Source organism: Pungitius pungitius, chromosome 7 (genome assembly GCF_949316345.1).
Source record: "Pungitius pungitius chromosome 7, fPunPun2.1, whole genome shotgun sequence".
Taxonomy (NCBI): Eukaryota; Metazoa; Chordata; class Actinopteri; order Perciformes; family Gasterosteidae; genus Pungitius; species Pungitius pungitius.
The window spans coordinates 1617697-1635522 of NC_084906.1; the positions used below are offsets into that span (position 1 = coordinate 1617697).

Here is a 17826-nt window from a genome sequence, read left to right on the forward strand (position 1 = left end):
AGGACTGATTTGGTGGCATGAGAGCCAACATTCATTCCCTTTACATTGGCAGCAACCAGGTGAGGCTCCATAAGAAGCTGCAATCAGGGGCTACATGATGTTACACATATACACACAGGCCATGTTAGAATGGCAGCCCCGGGTCCAGACCAGGTCTAACCATGGGCCGCAGTGAGATGACTGAGAAGCAAAGACAGTCACACAAATTGCTCTGCATAACCGATCCTTAATTGCCGTTCTGCAATCACACACTACAACAACAACCAACAACAACACATGCATTTACACAAACACAGAAAAACCCACACACCACACTGTATTGTCAGCCCTTAGATTTAAATCACTTGCAGGCCCAGTTTCCCTGCCCTCCGAGTGCCTTATTAGTCCTCCTTTGTTTGACCCAAGTGTCATTTGAGCTTGGGCCCTTTTTACTTTTGTTCATTCCCCTCCCGTCCACACGCAGCCATCCCAGAGGGACTATATCCTCCACACATGGTAGAAGGTGTGATTCTGGCTGCCTGGTGTAGGACGCCCTGGGGTCTGATAAGTGGGATGGTCTGTTCCATCACTGTTGCATGATGAAAAACCTCCTTAGATTTGTGTGGTCATTTTATTAAACATATTGCAGAATTTCATGCTTCTCTAAAAGCAGTACATCCTCTAACCACTTGGCATACAAACACAAAAAATAGATATTTTGATGATTTGACTGTGGTGCTTTCTGGAGGTGGGACCACCACCATAGACGGCAAAGCGTGGCATACAGCACACACGTTCTTGGTCCTCAGAGTGTGAATAATACAGCCGTAAGTCCTGATTTTTATTCTTGTATCACCTTGTAACACCCTATACAGTCACCTAAATCATTTGCATAAACGCAGTGCATTCAGTCATGATTCCCACATAAAGTCTAATGACTTTGCAACATCATCTGGGAGAAAAATACCTGCAAAACCAATGACATCCCACTCAGCCATGGTTTGTGGTCAATGCTAACATGTAGACTCACTCAACCATACTGGCTTTCAGTTCTGCCTTATAAACATTGCCATTGTGAGCAAATTACAATGCTGAGGTTGACATTTTGTGTACTCACTTAAATATTTGCTGGTCTCACAAACAAATGATTTCATTCTCATAAACACATCTTTTTTTTTTCAATTTGATTTAAGATTGTCAGAAAAGAACATGGATTCACACAGATGCGTCAATCAATCGTCATTTGGTTGATTGGCCTCATGAAGCGACAACAACAGCCTCAGATCTGTCCAGTTGGAACGAGAACCTAATATTTGTCAAGGTTAACGAAAGGTAAAATCATTAAATATCAAGTCAATGCCCTGTATTTGCTCTCAGAGCAGATATCACAGGCACAATGGCAGCAACTGGCCCATCCACGACCATCTGACCTTTCGTTATTAGCACAGTGACAGTGAGGCCAGGCAGCTGGGCATAGGGGAGAAAATGAGCGAGACAACAATAGACCTTTGTATCATCTCGTCTGTCTGAGAATGAGGTAGATAGTGGTCTCAACAGAGAGGAAGAGAGATGGAAAAGAAGTGACCTGGATGTTGTCAGCAGATGGCCTCCAACCAGTTGGGACCGGAGGGAGTCACACTGTTGTAAATCCACCGGAATTCTGATCGTGTCTAGAAAACAAAGCTTGTGTTTTCCCTCGGCCTTGTCTTTTAATCACTTGCACACAGGAGGGGGGGGGAGAGCAATAAACAGATGCTGAGATCAGCTGTTTAAGCAATAAGGTTTTTTCAGTTAGGAACTTTAAACACACCGTATCCCCCTGGGCGACGAGTGAGATCCACCATCTTGACCTTGAATCCTCTCCACATTTTGCATCTTGCACTAGCTCACCCTACTCCAACACCTTACTCTTTACATCACAGCCTCTTTTTAATATGATGAATAGGTGAAAACAGCCCTGAAATCTAACTCTACAAATAATAAACGTGTGTGCATTAAACCTGATAACAGATCCTCTGCAGGGGTTCGAGTCAGCGGACTATAAATCCAGTTCACCCCAGGAGATCTCGTCCCTCTCTGTTCTTTTACTGCGCGTAACTGCTGATTTATATTCTGGCTTGGCTTGCTCCACTCAAATCGCTTCCCAGGACAACTGCAAAAATAATAAGCAAAGCTTATCAGTTCCATTTTTTAGAATTGTGATGATGATGATGAAGTAAGTAATCTCAGAAGCAAATTCATTTGACTCGAAATATCTGAAAAGAAGTTCTAAACTGTATGTATGTATATACTTTTTAAAGGAACCATGTAATACTGCACTCTGAAACGCTGCGGGTGAAGGCCATGCGCTGCTGTTGGCGTGTTTCATGTCTTATTTCATGTTTTATGTGAACGTCAGCTGTACCTACTCCCATCAGTGCGATCATTCGCTTAAGAGAGGTCTCCTCTCTTTTTGCTTCCTGTTCCTTTTAGAAGCAAGAGTGTTATTTAGGACGCCAGTCTAACACAAAGACAGCAGCTTAGTTCTGAAGGTGCCAAATCCAGCTGTGTGTTGTTCTTGTGGTGCAACACTAGTCAAGAGTCCTTCTGCTATTCAGTTCATTATTCAGCTTGGATTTCAATATCAAATAAATTTTTATGTTAGAGATGCAAATTGTAAAGGTCCGCCCCCTCAAATGCACACTCGTCAATCATTTGAACCAATTATGGTTATGGAATGACCATCTGTTGTGATAAGGGATTCTTAAGGAGGATCTTCCTAAGCCTTCGCTTTGTTAGCGCCTCCAGTCCTGAACAACGCTCCTCAGAAGCTCTGAACCCTCAGGAGGCATCTCACGGCGCACAGGGGCCCCTTGAGAACACCAGTCGTAACTTTAACAATGTCAAACCATCAACCCTCTCTAAGTGCAAAATGATGGTGTGACCAAGAAAGCAAACCTCGCCAACACTGCTGCATTCACTGTGAAGCCATGCTGATCCTATCGAGGGGATCAATCATTCCACATCAAATGTCTGGGTTAAAATAATCCTACAACACTGTACTCAATACCACATTCACAGCAAGTGTCTCCATGTCTGACGAAGGTCTCCCATCTGCACAGAACAGACCGCTGAACGGTGGAAAGTTGGCGATTGTACTCTAGTCATCAAGTCAAAACTAAGACCGAAGGGAATCACGTTGTATTAAAGGAACGATAGTATGTGTTTGTTTTTTTTATACCACGCACAGCGGCTCGGCACCTGCATGTGTGCGCAACGTGGTGCTTACACCAACTCAGCACGGACCCAAAAGGGGAAAAGTTAAATTGTGTCCTTTGGAAATGTCGACTTAACTGCGTCCTTGTAGATATTAAAGCACCAAAGATACCATTACGGTTTCACAATGTTGGCCATAGACTTGGAATCGAAGCTCTGAGTTATTATGACATCCCTAATCAACACTGCATTTTCTTGAGTTGTCAGCAATTCTCAACCTTTATTTTCTTTAAGGGCTCCTTGACAACATGTATAATATTGGTCCAAGTGGAGAGAAATATGCCGTGACGGCAAGAGCGGAGAAAAGAACCAGTGTTCATGTAACACGGCACTGCCTCTTTCTGCAAACACAATACAGTGAGTGGTAGAAACTTCTCATAATGAGAGTGCTGCTGTAATCTACACCCAATCATTCACCTGCTCGTAACTCTCCATCCAGTAACATTAGAAGACCTGGGCAATTTAAAAGCTAAGCCCTGATCTCACTATTTATGTATCTTTGCCAAAGCCAGATGCTACGAGGTCCTAAAAAAAGGCTTTGGCTTCCTTTATAATGTTAAGTAATATGGAATTGTGGTGGGCAAACAGTTAGTTAGGCTGTAAAAATAGTCCAAACACCAGAGTTGGGGCCTGTAGAGCATATTGTGGCCTGTAAATGTCGCTCACAGGAACTTTCTACTTTTTTGCCCCCTCAGATGGTGCCCTACTTTGTGTCGCTGCCGACTGACCTGTAAGTAATTCATGCACACACACGTGTGTGTGTGTGTGTGTATTAATGTATTCATTGCTCTATGTGAGGATAAACGTCAAAGTTGTTTTCTTACATTAAGAGCTGTCCCAGATGTTGGTCCAGTTCCATAAAGAGAGGTCTCCTAAACCCTTTATGGGCTTACAGCGGCCTGGCTTCCACTACAAGCCCAAACAGTCACAGTTGTGTCCATATTGTTTTTATATTCACCTTTAAAAAGAAGCAACCATCAGCTTACATGCCACCGCAACAGCGGCACTTTACACTTGAGCCCCTGCCGAGTGTTTGCAATGATTGAAAATGCCTCCTTCCAGTAGAACCGCTATAAAAAGCAGAGGCCGTGAGCCGCCCAGCTTGTGGAAAAAAACACAACTGTCTCTAAGGCCGCCGTCTTAAAGGTTTGGCAACGCTCTCCACCCGTCCACTGCGACACGCAGACTGGCAAACGCTGGGCAGCAGGAAGCCGGGTCCGATTGCGGGGCTTACCAACGTTGTCATTATCCCCCCCGGCAGCCTTTGGAAAAGCCGTGCCCCGGAATAACTGCAAATAATAAGGAATAACACAGAACGGCTGCTCATTCCTTTGGCGATTTATGAATGGGGGGGGTTGACAGCGCGTGCCATCTGAGAACGATCGCACATCCGCACTCATGACTGCATTTTCCTGGCTGATTGCGTCGGGCCGTCTATGTCTCTCTCGATCTCTGGGGGGAAAAAAATCTAGCTTTTTTTGATGAGAGCTCTGTACTCGCTTGTCCAAAGGTCAGTCTCCCCCCAGGCCTCGTACCAGAGAGTGAATCATCTGGGCTTAATGGCCCGTTGAAAATGGGCTCAGATCATTGAGACTGAGAGGTCTCCGAACTGTAAACTAGAGATGAGCGGAATAAAAAGAGAGAAACAAGGGGGCAAAAAGGGGATTGAAAATGACCAATCAAACCCAACGATGTGTCCATCGTGTCCACAGCGGGAGACGGAGAAAGAAAAGAAAAGACAGATGTAATAAAAAAAAGCAGCATGCTTCTGCTTCGTTTTCTGCACTTGCTGGGACATTTACAAGCAGCTGGGGCAGGAGTCAGGGCCCATTGGGGGGGGGGGGAAATCCATTCAGAAGCGGAAACGACCCACAGGCAGAACCGTGTAAAAGCACGTGTCGCTTTCAACGCTCCGTATGGCGAAGAACAACTAACTCTTAAGAGGTTTAACTCACCTCTTAATGCTTCTCATGACCCGTACTCATCTACATAGTGGGACCCTAAGGTGAGTGGGCTGATGCATGGAGCTGCATGTGGGAGTTTTTCGGAGGGGTGTCAAGGTAAGCATATTTGCTAATTTGAGGGTGGTGGGCTGCGCGCTACTTAAAGGGAGCGTGTGTGTGTGTGTGTGTGTGTGTGTGTGTGAGCTCATTTGAGGTTTGGCACCAGAATTTGATGTGTTTACAGATGTCAGTTTGAGCGAAAAAGAGAAGGCTAAAATTGTTCTCTGCAGTGTTGATGATATTCAGTTTTAAAGATTGCTGACTCAGACTAACCAGTAATTTCATGTTCCTGAGGAGGAACATTTCGATCTATGCCGAATGAGTGTGTGTGTGTGAAGTATATACAGAGGAACAACAGAAGGCCCAAGGAGTGATTGCACAGGACTGCATGTAGTTGTGTGTTTCTACCTTAGTGTGTGTGTGTGTATAAGAAGCCTCGAGGCAATTTGGGGCCAATAAAACGTGTGCGTTTGTGTACATGTGTCTGTGTTGGTGATGTGGGAATCTGTGAGGGCTTCTTGGTGGGTGGAGGACAAGACACAGATGTCAAACATGATACGGTAACAGCTGGAAAGTTCACTCTACCGCCGCCCTCTGCACGCTCTCTCTCTCTCTCTCTCTCTCTCACCCCACCCCGCCCCCTCGGGGCAGTTCCTCTGGCTGGCATGTGGCTAATTTTGTATGTTTGTAGTGCTGCCGCTCGCCTGCTTTTTAGGGTGTGCTCGTTGCACGTGTGTGCACATTACTGTGAACATTACTTGCTTCATTATTTAGTTTCCTCGGACGTCACTGAACGTTTTCACTTAATAATCAGAGTTCAAAATCAGGGTTTAAAGGCAGTCAGCAGCCCTTCACCAGGCTTTGATCCATGCACATGCATTCTGTGTGTTCAGACATCATTTACAGGATAATTAACTCTTCTACACGAGTCGGACATCTCCATTACCTCATGTGCTGACGCTGCTCTGAAGCCCCTTGTGAGCACTACAGGGAAATGACACAATACCCAAGACATGTTGGTCATAAAAACCCTATTAATGTCTATTATAGTCAAAAAATGTCTCTAAACGTACACATTCTAGACATCTCCAGCCATCTTTGGGAACAAAGAGTCTGACAGAGGGAAAAAAAGTCAGTTATTTACAGCCTCATTGGCCTTCTCCAGTGCAGGCTGTTGATAAGTAGAAGTAGCATCACTGGATTCCTCCTTTATCTTCACTATCTCTGTTCATCTCGCTGTCTTCCCAAACTACAGGGCAAGCAGCGTCTCTCCAGGTCTTTTATCTCGTCTGTAGTTAAAGGCTCAGATCAAGGCCTGACGGTGGGCTGCCTACTTTTACAGAAACTCAAAGCTGTCACTGACAACGTGGTTATACCATCATATCTCCTCCTCCTCCACTGTGAAACCCCACCCCCCTCCGGTTTGCTCTTGCGTCTCAGCTACATGTTTTGCTCATCAAGCTTTTCCCTTGTTGCTGTCATCACACCTCCCGCCCTGATGAAACACTTAGCAGCCACATTCCTGCTTGTTTCACAAGCGTCTTCCTCCTAATGGCTCAGGATCCAGCTGCCATCGCATAGAGCCTCTTTCATTCTCACTTTCTGCCGCTGTCGTCGTGCACGGATAAAAGCACACACACACACACACACACACACACTGTGTACAAATGAAGAAGATCTTTTTCTTGGCGAGGGAACTTAAAATTAATTGTTAATCAGAGTTTTCTGTTTCTTCTGGACAGAGAAAAAGTAGAAAAATAAGACTTCACATCTGGGAGGTGGAAGGTAATTTTGGAAGAAAACAACAGTGCTTCTAAGGCAGCAGGAACACAGAAAATAGTGACCGCAAGGCTGGAGACCGTTCTGTTGAATGCAGCCCTAAAGATTACTAAAAACCTACATTTTGCGGCGTCAAGTCAGCTGTAATGAAGTTAAACTGATATCCAGCTAATGAATCATCAGATTCCAAACATCCGGGGACAGAGAGACTCGGTGTCTGAGGACAATCTATTCCTTCGCCCGGCATTATTGTCACAAAGGACTCCTGTTTGCGTTTCAGATACTTTGAATAACTGGGACAATAGCAGCTCATCCACTCTTGATTCATCCGCCGGGTATTTTCTTAATGGATCCATCAAACTGAACAGTGGAAAATATCCTCCTCTTAAAAAAAGGTGTTCATTTCTTTCAAAATGGATTCAGACAAAGTCAAGTAATCATGGTTCCAGGACACCTACGCACTATAAATCCCATTTCTATCATATGTCACTAAGACAACTGGAAGAAGAGAGTGTGTATCTTGAGGGACACAAAATACTGCAGTGTGGATGACATTGTTTCACTCTATCACACACACACCAGACAAAGGGACTATTGAGGTAACAGCCTTTCATAATGAGGCAAGCTGGAGCTGACTGAGAAGGGCTGCACACATCCAGGTCCAAAGTCTACGCGAAGCCGGACATTTGATAGCCGCCCGCGGCGCTGTTTGTGCGAGATTGTGTCAGTGATACCTTCTAATAAAACCGTCAACTGCATCCATGCATCCCGCCAGTCGAAAGGTCACTTCTATTAGGTCAACCTCGGACAGATGGGCATGGACAGAGAGGGGGATGTCAAAGAGTTGTGTTAGTGTGTGTGTGTGTGAGTGTGTCTTTAGGGGTTTATTTAAAGAGCACCATCGGGTTCCGTAGGTCCCCCCACATATCAGTACACACTGATATTAAAGTAGCGTAGAGAGGACGCAATACATATATACACACACACACACACGGCTCATTTAGGAGACCGCAGTTACCTCTAATTATCACGGAAAAACCCGGTAACAGCGGGACCAGCTCTGCGAGAAGGGTCGTCTACAGCGGCGAGTAGAACATAGCAGAGGTGTGTCCTCGTGACTATGGACATCATGTGTGTGGTGGCCATGCCGCGTTTACCATCTTTTCTGGTCAGCTCCTGTTCCTAGAACTTTGTTAGATCAGTGCCAGATCTGGGATCAGTTAACACACACACACACACACACAGCCCTGCTAGGAGATGTTGTGTTATGCTCATCCACGTGCCAAGTTCTGACAGGAGATATATAACTATTAAGTCCCTCCACAGACTGCGCCTGGACTTTCTTCGGAGAGTGAGATTAAACGTTGCTTGACGGCGCATATTTTTCTAAAGCAAAAGCCCAAAATGCTCCGACTTCATACGCCTCTTTGAAAGTCATGCACAACTTGCATTGCATGTCATGACTTTAACATATGTCAGAGGAGAAATTATGTTCATTGCAGGACTTGGTTCAGGTGGATCCTTTGGCTTGAGGGAAGATGGCAAATTACACCTCCAGGGAAACTAGGCATGTGTGAGGTGAGTAGAAAGGAAGGAGAGAAGAAAAAAGGTGAAAAAAATGATGAAAAGGAAAATAGAGAATTAGAGTTTATATATATTCAAAAACTATTTTCAAATGTTTTTTTCTCGATAAAAAGAAAAGATCAATTTCATCAGACGCTACTTACTTTTCCTGAATTTCTCTCTTGAATGAGTTAGCGAGTTTTGTAGAAGAAGTTGTTGTTTTTTTTATATCATGGTATTTTTGTATGAAGATATTGCGCAACTATATTTTGACAAACACTATTCTAAAAAAAGAAAATAACAAAAATAATATTTAATCTCACTCACAAAACGACCAACACATGGTTAAAAGTATCTTCTGAGCGACATTAACCGTACAAAGGACACGACCCCTCTAACAAGCCCTGACGGAGGCCCAAACACCACGTCAACACAATTATATTAGCAGTTTCCAGCACCTTAAACGGGCTAAAAGAAAAACAGCGCATAATGCACAGATCTAATAACGCCTGTCTCGGGTCCAGGCATGAGCCACTTACACGATCATTTGGCTCGACAAGGTTTTAGCAGCAGATGGGGGGAGGGGGGGGGGGCATTTATTCTCTGCTGCCAGCATCTGGCTGCAAGCCGGCAGGAGAGACCAGGCCTCGGACCAATGAGGATCAATTCATTGAAGGTCGATCGTTGCCTGATCTCTTTCGAGCCGACTTGTGAGCGAGAGGGGGACGCAGGAGGAAAAGGTGGTTGGCCAAAGGGGGGGGGGGTCAAAAGTGATGAAAGGAGGAGGCAGGAAAGAATATAGAAATTATATTAATATTTATTAGACAGTAGTGACATGAAAATTTTTGTGTATTATTTAGAATAAGAAATGATATGCCATTACTGTGATTAATTAATTAATGATTAAAATGAATGTTCAAGCAGAGCCAAAACAACAAGAACAGGCGCAAAAAATAGCAACGGACAAAATGCAATGTTTTGGGGTAAAAACAGAATGGACTCCTGTTCAAATATATTCATATAATGAATGCCATCACACGGCTGTAGTGGACAGCAGGAACGAAGACAGAGAGTTATCAGCTCATCATATCCCAGAGTAGCAGCACAGCTTCAATCACACACACACACACACACACACACACACAGAGCTCTTCTTCTCAAGCCTGCATGGGAACGGCATACCTGGGATTCCCGAGTGTGTGCGTGCGCGTGTGTGTGTGTGTGTGTGTGTGTGTGTGCGCGCGTGTGTGTGTGTGTGTGTGTGTGTGGAAGAGTTGACAGAGAGAGCAAGAAAGATAGGGAGTGAGAAGGAACCAGGGAGAGGCGAGATGAGAAGAACTACATAAAAGGACCCCTGTTCATTTCAACATTAAAGAAAACTATTTACTTATTTATTTAAGAAGGCGCTTGCTCACCTTGACATGAAGGCTCAATCATTTCTTTCACACTTTTTTTGTTGGAAAAACCTGCTTAATATTGGAGATAAGACAGCCTCCCTACTGCGAGAAGGTCATGCTGACACACTGGCCTTTTTGTATTTTTCTTCCCCTGGCGTGTCACGTTTGATGGGTCAGCCTGAAGCAGGGTTCGTCCCTTTAATGGATGCCTTTTGTAACCTTTCCCACTGAAGACAAAAGCCAGATGTTAGTGGATGCAGCAGCGTTTTTATCCAACGGGAGAGGGGCTCATGTTTTGCGTGGAAGCCAGAGGGAGATATAAGCAGAGACTTGTCTGTTACACCTCTCAGATGGCACCCGAGGCACGGATATGATTTCGGACTCACACACACACACACACAGATTTCAGACAGATACACACACACACACACACAAAGATTTCACAGATTACGCGGCCAATATACAAATCTTCCTTTCCAGGTTTCACGGGAACAGAGTTCAATGAGCGGAAGGTGAAGACCATGCCACAGAACTCATAAGCAAACATGAGGTCTCCAGACGCCTCGGGGTCGAGGAACTCCGTTATCCTGCTCTGTTGATTGAGGTTTTAGATGTTGCAGATGTTGAGGGGAAAAGTTACCCTTCCATAGAACACTCTCTGGTGTCGGTGGTAACAAGTTATCGTATTCACATTGCAATTTATTGTAAAATACTTGTTTTTTACTATATATATGTTTACTGTTTCTACAAGACAACTAAATCAGTCTACAATATATTATACAATTTGAAGCAAGGGATGAAGTAAATGTGCTATTTATTCCTCACACACAAGCGTTATCAAAGAGTCAGGACCACAAACTGACAGACTGCACGGATCAATTTTCATTTTAGTAAAATATTTTCTCTTCAGTTTACACAAGCCTTTTGACTTATTTTTTCCGGGGGTCCTTTTTATCTCGATAATGAGCCCTGATGTGCTTCTTTTTTCCGTTTGACCACGTCTATCATCACTAAACCACAGCCTGATATTGTCATAATTAGCACAGAGAAACCACATGAATCTAAACTTCAGAATTCCCACCCGCCCCGTGTAACGGAATAGGTAAGCACAAAACAAAAAGGATTGTTGTTGTTTTTTTCCCCCACCGCGGCGCACAAAAAAAAACCCGAGATGGGGAAAAACACTGGAGACAAAAAGGAGGCGAGGGAGCGACGAGGGAACGGAGCGATGGAAGGAGATGAATGGTTGTGTTTTTTTCGCTTGGAGTAGAGCTTTTCCAGGCTACATTTTTTTTTTTTTTTGCAACAGCGGTGTCAGGTATCCCGCTGCATAATCCTGTGGTGGTGACAGACACAGGACGATGGAGGGAGTGAGGAAAGGAGGTGCAGCAAAAGCGTGTGGTGCTATTCGTGCGTGAGACTCCGCGTGCTTGCAGTATTGTTCATTTTTTCCCGCTGTGCCTACTGTAAGTTACACACACGGGCTCACGCTTTGTTGCGTGTCTGTGTGTGTGCGTGCGTGCATGATTTAAAACATTTTCTATCCCCCTCTGAGAACAAATGATCATTTTTCACCTACACAGTCCTGCTCCCCCCTCCATTACAGTGTAAAACACTCACTCCCCCACTGTAAAACCTGCTAGTTCAACTTCAAGTTGTGCAGCTGCATACCCAAACAATTGAAATCACCTGTGACCTTGAGCTGATTAAGTGATGTTTGGAGTACAGCTCATCCGGGGACGTCACGGCAGGACAGACACAACTATTACATTGAGATGCATTTACAAAACTGTGGACCACAAGCAGGTGGGATTCTTTTCTTTTTTTTTACCTTTCTGGTTAATTTTTGAATCACATTGTCAAGGAGATGTAAAATAAAAAAATAAGAAAAATGATGGCCTCTGGGTTCAGAGTGATGTATGAATATTACAATACAAATGGAAAGAGTCCTCGCATACCAGCAAAGACCCATTTGTCTGTGCCTCGTCACCTCTCAGCAGACCCCTCTGCCTCCCACATTTTCACTAATTCTGCCTCCATCCATTATGTCCGTGTCTCCGTCTTCCCCGTCAGGACCCGTCATTCCCAGACACACACACACACACACACACACACACACACACACACACCCATTGGCCTCGGGACGCGAGGCATTAATCAATGAGCCTGTTCACAAAGTCACAAAATTAGCAAGCTCCCCATCACTAGCAGTGACCTGGAGTCCGAGGGGGAGGGGGACGTGGCCTAAGGGAGAGATCGGAGATCGGAGATCGGAGCCCCCCCCCGACCCTGTGAAGTCTGCCACTGCAGGTTAGCAGGGGTCGGGGGGGGACAAATTGTCAAAAAGTCATTGGTTTCCGTGTCAGCTGTGGGGACCCGAGGCGAGTCGTCCATCCACTGAGGATCTTTGCAGGGCCAAAAGGACTCAGCAACACAAGACTCCTCCCAAAACTGTGGCTCGAGCAGAGTGGGAAAGTAGTACAACAAAACAACTCAAGTGTGTACTTGCATTTTTGTGTACTGCATTCTAGAAAGGAGTACGCATCTTATCAGAATCTAAATCTGCACATATGTCACCGACAAAGCTTTGGATTTATTTAATGGTATTGAATAAATGACCTTACTGCATTGTTGGAGGGGTTTTTTTTTCAACAACGGCAGCATACTAAATGTAAAGTTTCTTATCTTCACAGATCTCTCAGCATAGACGGAGGATCGCCATCTCCATTTTAGACTTTACAGAAAGGGATGAGGAGTTGTACTGGAGGGGGACATTAATCACTGACATGAACACAGAGGTCAGCAGCAGTTCACTGGGCAGAAAGGGGTTAAGAGATAAGGAGATCTGTAGAGAGAGAGAGAGAGAGAGAGAGAGAGAGAGCGAGCATGAGGCGCAGTGGATTAGAGGCTGACTGCTTCAGAGGGAGTAGCAAAGAGTACAATAAATACAGAAAATAAGAACATTAACTTGGCAGGGCAGGGAGTGCGAGCTGAGTTTAGACTCCTAAGAAGTCTAATTATACAAATCTAATAAAATAAGTAAACATAATTCACCATCCTTTTGAAGACTTGCTCAGCTCTGCCTCTGCGGTTTACTCATCCATTTACATTCCAACTGCATTATTCCCACTATTCCCCCCCCCCCCTACATTTCTGCGCATTGACCTGTGACTTCCCTCCATGTGCCACTACTACAAATGCTTTAGAACGTCACACAATCACTCGGAGCCCAAGCTTGAATGTGTGCACGGGCCAAAGCGGGCTGCGTGCTCAAGAGGACGGCCTCTCCTTGTTAACGTACTTTTCCAGAGACCAATTAGAGAGAAGACAATTCCCCCCTCCCCCCTCACCACTTTTCACCTTATTAAAACGTTGAAGCAGAGCCGCTTGTTTCTGCACGAAGGTCGCTGGGGATAAGTTCTAGAGGCTAATACAGGGCACACGTATATCATAGAGGGAACCCCTTCCCATCTCTGGACCACGGTTTAAACTTTGTTTCAGATGAAATGAGTGTGTTGCAGGGAACTGTGCTTTGGTAATCCTCCCATGGGAGAGCGACTGTTCCTGGATCAGTGAGCATAGCAGACGCCATGAGGCCAAAATGAGTGGGCTGTAAAATAGAGGAGAGCGGTGGGAATTCTCCGTACAGTCTGCCAAATGACAGGGATAAATAAGAGTGGAGCCTTTTCTAAGTGTTACACACACACACACACATAGTGTTTTTTAGGAATAATAATAATCATCATGGACTGTAATGGTCTTGCATTTCAAAATTTGAAGGGAGGAAAAGAAGATTTATTATCTGCAAATTAAGTGGAGCAAAGTACCCAATATGAAATACCTTAAATAACCACAGTTGTGTTACCGATGGATTAAAGTTTAAGTGGAATATTGTTGATGCAGCAGATTAAATTGGAGCTAATTTTGTCTACGTATTCTGTGCGCTGCGAGCGCACCGTGTGCGCGTACGTGGACATATGCGTGCAAATATACTGGATGAATAAACGTACTAGCTTTCCATCAATATAGCTTTGTTGGACATTTTTAGTAATATATGACCATGAAAATCCAACAGCACAAAAGAGGTCAACTATTCAACTTTTCAAATACAAAAAAAAAAAACCCTTACTGTACAATTATTTCATGAAAACGCGTACAGCATGAGAAACACCTGCTTGTCTTTCACCGCTTACTGGCCCGAGACTTGATGAACGACTGTGTGAGAAAGTCTTAGTCAGACAGACGTTTGCTAAAACCAGTGGAGGAAAAAGCTGCAGCTCATATTTCATCTGTTGTGAATTAGAGGGGAATCAGAAGGGGGGGGGGGGGGGTGACGAGGGGAGCAGAGCCCCGCAGAAGAGAAGCTGGACTGCAACAGTGTGCAAAGGCAGTAAAAGGGCCATAAAACAGGGTCAAACCGAGGGGACACCAGGGAAGGGGTGTGGGAAAACACACCATGACACACTCCCTAACGCCCTGCTCTGCTCGCTCACTCACAATACAATTCCTTTTTTTGGGGGGGGGGGGGGGGTTTTCAATATCCCAAATTCGCAAAGGACACAAAAAGAGCTCAGTGACGTGTATACTCATTTTGATCGAATGCTTCCATGTGAATTGAAGATAGGGGGTTGTGTACATTTCAAGCTGCATGTCTAAAATGTATTTTTGCTTTTTAATACTGAGAAAAACCCCTGATCCCCCCCCAGTGTAGCCTTGCTTACCCTTCCTTATTAGGTGACCTCCCTCTCTGGCCTAAATCCATCTCTGTCCTTTCCTCCCTCTCTCTCCCGTGTGTAGATCCAGAGGCCGATAAACACTGCTCCTCCATCATCCACGACAGCCCTTTCTCCCTCTCTTTTCTTCCTTTCATCCCTCACTCTCACATTCCTTTTCCCGCTCATCCTCACGTCTGTTTCGAGGGGCTGCTCTGATTTCCCCTAACCTTCCCCCCGCCCTGCAGATGATGTGTGGGCCGAGTTCAGCTTACCACTGCCTTAGGTTCATGTTGACGAATGGTGATTTGACATCACATCGAGATAAGCAGGTACCAAGATGCCAAGGGAGGTGTCTATCATGGATAATTCTTGGATAACAGCGCAGGCTTGTGTAGACTATAAAGTACACGTGTGTGTGAGTGTGTAAAGGTCCACTTAAGTTATCTCTCCTGTGATCCTATTCATTCCACAATCACTCACTTTTTCCAGAAATTCAAATCAACCTGGGCTTCTTTTCACTTTCTCTGCTGGCCCAACTTGCTACTTGACACAATCCCAAATTTATAATTCAATATGTAGACCTATAGGAGCCACAATGTGCAGAAAGACACATTGTGGGACTCGTTTTGTTTAAGTCAGCAAGTCAGATTACCAATATTCAGAACTTCTTTACTTGTATTAGTGTAAATGTGTAAATGTACTTCTAACCAGAATTTTCAAGAAACCAGAAACCAAATCATCTAGTAGCTTAAAATCTGCCTAAGAAACATAAAGAAAATACATAAGACAGGCGGAAAAAGATAGAAGCATTACTTTGGTTAGCGCAACGTCTCTGACAGACCACAAGTTTGGATTGGGATTACACTAAAAGTGACTGTGAAAATACTGGAGGCCCTACAGGCCGCACACACGACACACGTAGTGTGTGACCGTTTGAGCCTGGCATATTTCACGCAGTGAGGTCCAAAACAGCTATCCTGGTTTTGCTGACGTACACACAAAGCTTGGGGGTGGGGGTTGCAACAACGTGGCTGCAGAACACTGTGCCCCAACACAACCCCCCCCCAGCTGGCCTTGACAGAGACCTGGCACACAGTCCTCCCCTTGCCACCTGCCTGTGGAATGTTTCCATGTGTGCAGCTGTGTGTGTACGAGGCTCTTTAATTGGCAGGCATCAGCGCAAGTCGGCTTGTTGAGAGCTTTAATTGACTGCTGTACCGACCCGGGGGGGGGGGGCAACTGAGAGTTCATTAGTCTCTGAGCACTACCCTGCCTGGGACATGCTGGGGCCAAGAAGGTTATACGATATTATTGATGAAAAAAAAAAAACATGAAGCAAACCGGTTTGTACCACACACCTCTACGGGCGAGGTCTTGTTAAAAGTGTCAGTGTGATTTAATAAATCAGATTCAACTTTGAAATCAAATACCACAAAACATGTGTAATTCATTATAGGCACCGCCGTTCAAAACAATATCTTCTCAATGTTCACATTCATTAAACCCCCCTTTACAAACCAACTTTTAATATCAAAGATGATGAGACGATCTCGTACTTGAATTGTTTTTTCAAACAAATATACAAGAACTATGCATTAACAAAATGCATTAAAAAAAGACATTTAGAAAATGTATATTATTATTTATTTTCTATTACTTTATCATTCAGCACCCAGAAGCCACGTTAACCTGCTGATGTCGTGCTGGACGACTAAGCTACTCATTCTCTTATTTCTTAAGTGAAGACATAGCTCCTTTCAAGCACTGAAGAGAGTTCATGTAAAGCATGCAGACCACGGCTTCTGACTTTACAACATCCCCGACTGTGCTTTGTGTCCCATCGGTGAGTCTTTGGCAGACACGACCCTGGAAGCAGATGTGCCAAGTGCTGTATAACCCACTGGTACCTTAATATACTTGCTTGGATCTTACAATCCCAGTTTGAGCCGTGTCCATTACATTATAAAGTGCTAAAGCACTGCATGGGTGTTAACCCTAACTTTGCTTAATGGCATGAGCCAAACAGTGAGGCATGTGGGTGACGCGTGATGCAAGTCAGTATGCAAGCCTGAGCAGCGCCACACACACACACACACACACACACTTCCCACTTGCCAACCCACAACCAACCACTCCATGCTGGTAGGTGTGTGGTGTTTGCATGATGTGGGTCGGGTTTCATATAGGGCCCAATTCTTAGCCATCCTGTTTTCAGCACTTTGAATTTGACACGCTAACTGGATACTCCTTTACGCTACCCGGCAACATTGCTGAAAAGGCGCAGCCCGCAGCCAGATTTAGACTCATTAATGACAACTGTCACACAAGAGTCAACAGAGGGACAGAGAGATGGAGACAGGACACCCAGGACACAGGCTTAGTGGAAGAAAGAGTATTGAGAAATGGATCCAGGGGCCGAGGGCCGGCAGTTTCATTTTTTTTTTTTTAAAGACTAAATCTAAATCGTTCAACACCATAGCAGAGGATCCAAGTCCAAAATATTAGAATTCCTAAAAATCTAATTTCATAACTTGCCTCCAGTGACTTTAGTCAGGAAATTGTCATAATCTCTTGCGATGTTAAAAAGCTAATTGCCTTTGGGCCTGGCGGTTTTGGGAGTCAGGGTTTAAAGGAAGGTAGCGGTGTTGGGAAGCAAAAGTGCAAAAAATAAATGGACAGCGAGCATGAAAGAACACTTTGTGGAGTGTACGGCCAGTAATGACATGCAAATACACGGTCCAGGCCACAAAATAAGAAGACAAATATCCTCCCTTTACCTTGCCCCTGCTTCAGCTGTCTGTCAGTGCAGGTCTGTCCTGTTCCTTAAATCAATCACAGGAGTGGAATGCAGGCAGGTAAAGTGCCACTATTGATCTACGTAATGGTTAATGTCTTACGTTTTAACAGTCTTCCATCTGCATCATCATCAAGTGCTCCAATGTTGAAATAGCTTCATCGAGACAGGTCTGGAAGAAAACAAAACCTTTCACACTACTGCACTCTATCCTTCCATGATTGCCCCTAGAAACGATCGATCAAACACCGAATTGTCTTCTATGATGTTCAACCCTTTCATTTCTGTGGCACACCAACAGTGTGAGTTGGCAGTTAATGGGAGGTTTTCGCTGACAGATA

The 17826-nt window shown here is 44.6% G+C and overlaps 1 protein-coding gene across 5 annotated transcripts in view; it reads right to left on the reverse strand.

Moving 5' to 3' along the window:
* ror1 (receptor tyrosine kinase-like orphan receptor 1) overlaps positions 1–17826 on the reverse strand; it is a 93647-nt gene that overhangs the window by 39711 nt on the left and 36110 nt on the right. The window lies entirely within an intron of this gene.